Genomic DNA, 6,589 nt, shown 5'->3' with positions numbered 1-6,589 from the left:
GCCCATTCCAACTGTGACATTCTGGGAAGGTGCTGGATCCTGGAAGCATATCAGCATGAATGAACTCAGCTGGGATAGCACTTGCATCCATGGCAAGGGATTCAACAATCACAGCCGAGTGATTATTCTCTTCCCCTGTACTAAAAGCTCCATCTAGCTCATGTCTCTGGCATACTGCTTTAAATGCCTCTTTTGGAAAAGTGGTGTCACTCTGTTCTTTTAGAAACTTTGACAGGAACTGCAACACTCTATCGTCTTCAGCTTCTGCACTCACATCTGTCTCATTGAGATCATGTGGACGCCTAGATAATCCATCTGCATCTTGATTTCTCCTGCCAGCCCGATACTGGATACTGAAGTTGAAGTTTGATAGGGCTGCTAGCCACCAGTGACCAGCAGCATCTAGTTTGGCAGATGATAAAACATAAGTCAGGGGGTTGTTGTCGGTGACAACGGTGAACTCAGCCCCATAGAGATAGTCAGACAATTTGTCAGTTATTGCCCATTTAAGGGCAAGAAACTCTAATTTATGTGTGGGGTATCTCCTCTCACAGTTTGACAACCCCCTACTGGCGTAGGCAATAACTTTCATCTGTCCATCTTGCTGTTGATACAGAGCCGCCCCAAGACCATGAAGACTAGCATCGGTATGGAGGACATATGGCAGTCGAGGATTGGCAAAGCCCAAGATCGGAGCAGTAGTTAACTTTCCAATGAGAGTCCTGAATGCTTGTTCGCACTTAGCTGTCCACTTTTCAGCAAAGGGTGACTTAAGGTCAGTGTTGGAAAAGGACTTGACTTTGCATTTCCGCCTTGCTGGAATGTAGCCAGCAGTGAGATCATTGAGGGGCTTTGAAATTTTTGAAAAGTCCTTGATGAATCTCCTGTAATAACCGGTGAATCCAAGAAAGGACTTCAGCTCTTTAATATTGTTTGGTCGGGGCCAAGTAGTGAGTGCAGAAATCTTTTCAGGGTCAGTTTCTACTCCATTCTCTGAGACAACATGTCCCAAGTATTTTACTGACTTTTTAAAAAAATGACACTTCTCAGGCGATAACTTGAGTCCGAAATCTTTCAGTCTGTTCAAAACTCGCATAAGTCTCTCCTCATGCTGTTCAAGGGTTTCTGAGAACACAATAAGGTCATCAAGAAAAACAAGGACCTCTTTTTGGTTCAATTAGCCCATGCATTTCTCCATGACTCTTTGGAATGCGCTTGGAGCGTTGGTTACTCCTTGCGGCATCCGATTGAACTCCCAAAATCCCATGGGGGTGACAAAGGCTGTTTTAGACTTATCTTCCTCTGCCATTTCTACCTGATAGAAGCCTGACTTCAAGTCCATCACAGAGAACCATCTCGATCCTGTCAGAGCTGTAAAAGTCTCCTCAATATTTGGCAAAGCGTATGCATCTTTGATGGTCTGAACATTTAATTTTCTATAATCAATGCACAATCGGATTTTGCCACTCTTCTTTTTTACAATTACAACTGGCGATGCAAATGGACTCTCAGATTCCCTTATGATGCCTGCGTCATACAACTCTTTCAAGTGGAGACGGACAGCTTCATAATCGGATGGATGAATGGGTCTCACTCTCTGTTTAAAGGGTGTTGGATCTGAAAGACGGATCTTGTGCTTAACTGCTGTTGTATGCCCATAGTCAAGATCACCACTCGCAAAGACTTCAGAGATCGAGTTCAGCCTCTTTGTAATCCTTTCTTTCCATTCCTCAGAGAGTGGTGAATCACCAAAATTGAAAGTGATGTGGTTTTCTGGGACCACTGAGCGCAGTGTATAGCACTCAGTTGTGGTGCTAGCAGAGGATGACCGTTTACTCTTGGTTAGGTCTTTGCCCGTTAAAGAGGTAAGTGGGGAAACAGATAATGGAGCGGTGAGCTCTGCCAAAATGCAGTGTGCTGGCACTGTAACATTGTGCGGGGTTTCATTCTTGAGCAAAACAGGCACTTTAAAAGATGTCCATCCGGGACTCGACATGACATAACTGCAAAAAGTCAACCCGCCTGGTAAATATGAATGAGGTGAGAAATCTACTAATAGGGGAGTGCCAAGGAGACTATTCACGTTCCTCGTGTAGCCATCTACTGCCACTTTCTGGCCTGCTGGGACGACTATTGCTTACTTGTGAAGAAGTTTGACTATTCACTCTGTTTTTGTCTTGTGTTTTACTCTTATACAGACTGTGCAGATGTTGGATGAGGGCAGCATACGCACAGTTCTCAAGGACAGGCCCACCAATCTCCTCACTGAACCCATCATACAAAACGTCCAGAGCATTAGTACCAATGAGAACAGAGACAAGAACAGAGGCACTTGCATTGGGAACGACGAGGGCTAATGTGCTAACCGTCTTGGGGCTACCCGTGAAAGTTTCTGGAAAGAGTATGTCGATCTCAATATAACCAATATAAGGCACACGCTGGCCCGCTGCTCCCTCCACTTCAATAAGGTTAGCTAAGGGACAAATTGGATGAGAAGCTAAGTCAGAATCATAAAACGACTTGGAGATAGTGGTCACTTGTGAGCCTGAATCAATGAGACACTCATGTTGAGTTCCTCCGATGGTGACGTTAACTAATGATCTTGATCCAACTAATCCATTCATGAGATCATCTTTAGTGGGTCCAATGGAGAAACACTTGGCTCTTTGGGCTTTCCATTTGTTTTTAGGACTACTGTCATGGTCATTGGCTCCAGGGCGTCCCTCTACCGGAGCCTCGCCCAGTTTAAAGAGCCCTGTTTTGATTTCCACTCATCCTGCTTTAACTTCAGCTCCTTGTATTTCAGGTCAACTGCATCCTTGTTCATGGGGTTCTCACACATTCTGGCTATGTGGCCGTCATCTCCGCATCTAAAACAGAACCAGGCCTTTGGCTGTGCTCTAGGTGGAACTTGGGGAGTCGCTTGGTGAACTTGAGACTCAGCCCTGAGTGGGGGTGGATGTAGGCCAGACTCAAGAACTGCAGCCTCACGTCTTCTCTCCTTTTTGGATTTCTTGGTGTTGAGCTGCATTTGCAGCTCAGCAACTTGTTTCCTCAATCTTTCAGTCTCAGATATGTATGCTTGTAACACACTGGCATTGTGATCAGTAAGGCAGGAGAAGTTGGCCACCGTTTGAACGTTCGCTGAGGATTTTCCTTTGGAGGTCCCCAAATGGCGGCTCATACGATCGAGTTTGGTAGCTCTCTTGTCTTCTTCAGTTCTCAGCTGCAGTAAGAACTCAGCAAAGTCTAGGGTTTTATCAGTTTTCAGCTCTAACTGAAGAACAAGGTCATGGTCCCAACAGCCACGCTTAAACTGCTTCATCAAGTGACGGTTTACATCGGACGGCCTTACCCCTCCTCTCTTCACTGCAGTGCTCAGCAGTGTTTGCAATCTCTGTAAGTAAGTGGAAGCCTTTTCTCCTGGATCCTGGTTTGTGTTCAGGAATTTGGCAAATATCTCTTCACCGTCTTCCACCAGGCCGTAAGCAGACTCCAACAGCCTCATGTAGTCTCTGGGATGACCCGATGAACCTAGCTGCCTAACAATATCTGAGGCTGGAGGAAGCAAACTCTCTAATATTCTTCTCCTCTGCGCTTCAACAGAGACATTGTCGTGGAACATAAGCTTTACATGTAGTAGCCATGTTTCAAAGTCGGCTTCGCCTGGCGGCTTAGGCATTCTACCAGAGAATGAACGCAACCTCTTGGATTCATTTTGAGACTTTGGTGCATAATTTTTTATCAGGTGTTCAACAACAATGCGCCTCACCTCTGGTGGGTTCAACACTTCCTCATCCAGGTCATCAGCTGAAGTGGGAGCAACCCCTCCCTTAGCTATTGGTTTGGGCTTTATCTTTACTTGCGTTGAAGCATGTGGGGAACGCTTGGTAACGTAAATTTTCTTCCTGGGTCTATGAATGAGGGGCGTCGTGCTATGGTCAGAGCCAGTGTTGCTACTGCCATCAGAGTCGCTAAAGTCCGTGACTGTCTGTGTGAGTACTTTAATGCTATCAACGTGCCATGTCACAACGGTCTCATTGATATTCTGTATGTCAAAGGGTAACTTGGGCTCAACCAAAGCATTTGCGGCGGCCGATTCAAATTCTACAATGGCATCACATTTATCCTCTTCTCCTGTGTTTGGCAGCCTAACTACTTTAGTTACTGTGCCATACCTTTTAAGGGTCTCAGTAATATCGTTGTCTGTGTCAGTGTGGGCAACGCCTAACGCAACAATGGACTGGTCTGTCTTAATACTGAATTCCTGTTCTACATCCATGCCTATGCTGTAACAGTTTCACTCAATTAAATCAGTAATAACGCCACAAAATAAAATTTAAATTAAGTCACAGAAGTAACAGTACGTATCTAGAACTCTGGAATGTACGTTTAACTGATTTGGTCGTGCTCAAAACACTCCTGGCTGGCTCGCCACTATATGTAACTAGACGTAACTTGAGGCATTAATGAAAATGTCACAATGACTTATGTTAATGATATTTAACGCAAAGAATCAGAAGTAGGTTCGGCTCTTGAAATGAATTGGCTACGACCTCAGTCTGAATAGCGGCACAGCACCAAAACGTTTATTTTAACACTTCACCAAAAATGAAATATGCATGAAAACAATAACAAATAATTCCCCCCAAAATTGTCAGTCAGTTAAGAAAAAAAGAATCAGTCCAGTCAATTAGATCAATGTTCAACTCAATCAGTTCAATGTTCAACTCAATTAGTTCAATGTTTAATTCAATTGAGTTTCAATTCAGTTCCTGTGTGGTTCGTTGAATAAAAGGTCTTGTTTCAAATCACTACCCGGGCAGTGTGTGATAACGTTGGAGATCTCATAAATCTTATCTGTATGATGAATCCAGAAGCATGCAGTCCACCAGCTTAGCGAGTTGATGGCCACTGGTCACAATCACACTCCAAAATCGCTGAGTCACTGAATCCCTGGATCACTGGCTCGCCATGGACTCTTTCTCTCTCATAAGTGGACAAATATGCACACACAAAAAACCAATCTGCATACAGCAAATGCAAAACCAATTAGTAGCTGTATATGGCTTTATCACTAGCACATTCAAAATCAATACAACTTAAATTAAATTACACATCACTCAGTTTAACATATGCACTCTGTAGCTTATCACCTCAAACATGACTTGGAACACATTCAGCAAAAAAAACACGTGAACAGTGCAAAGTGCTTATTTTACAGGTTCAACCATGTTCAATCTAGAAAGTAAATGGTTCACTGAAATCATATAGCCACGAATAAGACAGCAAAAGGGTGTTACAAACATCCTTTATGCTGGCTCATAGCTAACGTACATGAATTCACGTTACACCATTTTATAACAATGCGCATATGCGCGGCAAAATGGCGCTCCAAATATCCGCTGTAGATTAACAAAGATAACATAAATTATCTCCGACTGTTTTTTTTTTTCCTTCTTAAAAGGAATAACAAAGATACAAAATGCACACAATATATATATTATCGTCTCATTTTTAATCAACTTAAAGTGACATACTACCAAGAAAATTTCACTTCTGTTGTACTCACTGGAGATTCTTAAACTTATCCAAAAAAACAAAAGTACAAACAGCACTTTACGATAACTAAGGCTTCTTGTCAATTTCACTAGCTAATAACATTGAAAATTACTTCTCCTATGCTTTAAGTAGTCTGCTCCACTATATTTATCTCTCCATCTTCATCTCACGATGCACTTGACGAGAGGGTAGAAAAGAAAAGAAAAAAAAAAGATCGCTCCTCTTCTTAAGCTGAGCAAAAAAAAAAAATGGCTAAACCAATATCATGAAATAGCGCCATCTAAGGGAATGGAGAATCACAGCAATCACTTTAACCCTTTGCAATTTATGTGGGCTACATCGGCAACACTGCTGGTATCACCGTTGAGAAAGAGATCTTTATGGATTTAAAAACACGAGATGTTCTGCACGACTGTGTGATTGCTTAATTTATTAAACAGGAAAGGAGGACTGATATTCACTTCAAGCAAATTGGTAAGTACTTTTTGCATTATTATAGCTTTCTAAGTGTAAATTAGGCTGCTTGAGCATTCAGTGTCGGATCAAGTTTTGAAAAGTAGTGCTGCGTTTCATTAAACTCGGAAAGTAGGATTTTACAACCTCCTACTTGGAAAAGTGCAATGGATGCATCTTGAAGTCAGAATTACAACTTGTAGGCTTGTGTAGAAATTCTCAACTCTGATTTCTGCGTAATGCAGGGGCATGATGTCACACAAGCTTGTCGACACTCTGGGAGATATATTCAAATTGATAAACATTCACTTTATTACGTATATGAGTTTGTTTCCACATGACATGGTATTAATGCTTGTTTAATAAATGCCTGCAGAATCAGGTGTATAAAACATTATAATCTCTTTTGATAATCGTACACCTGAAGCACAAATGTAGCGCTGCAGCATTGTTTATTAGTTGGGTTGCTAGGAGACATCCCTAATGAGAGTCAAACCCCTGTTAAGCTAACGGGAGTAGGGAATGGAATTAATTTATGGTCAGAGATATCAAGTTGGAATGTCCCTTGAATAGA

Source organism: Xyrauchen texanus, chromosome 1 (assembly GCF_025860055.1).
Source record: "Xyrauchen texanus isolate HMW12.3.18 chromosome 1, RBS_HiC_50CHRs, whole genome shotgun sequence".
Taxonomy (NCBI): Eukaryota; Metazoa; Chordata; class Actinopteri; order Cypriniformes; family Catostomidae; genus Xyrauchen; species Xyrauchen texanus.
Note: the sequence above shows the minus strand (reverse complement) of the source record.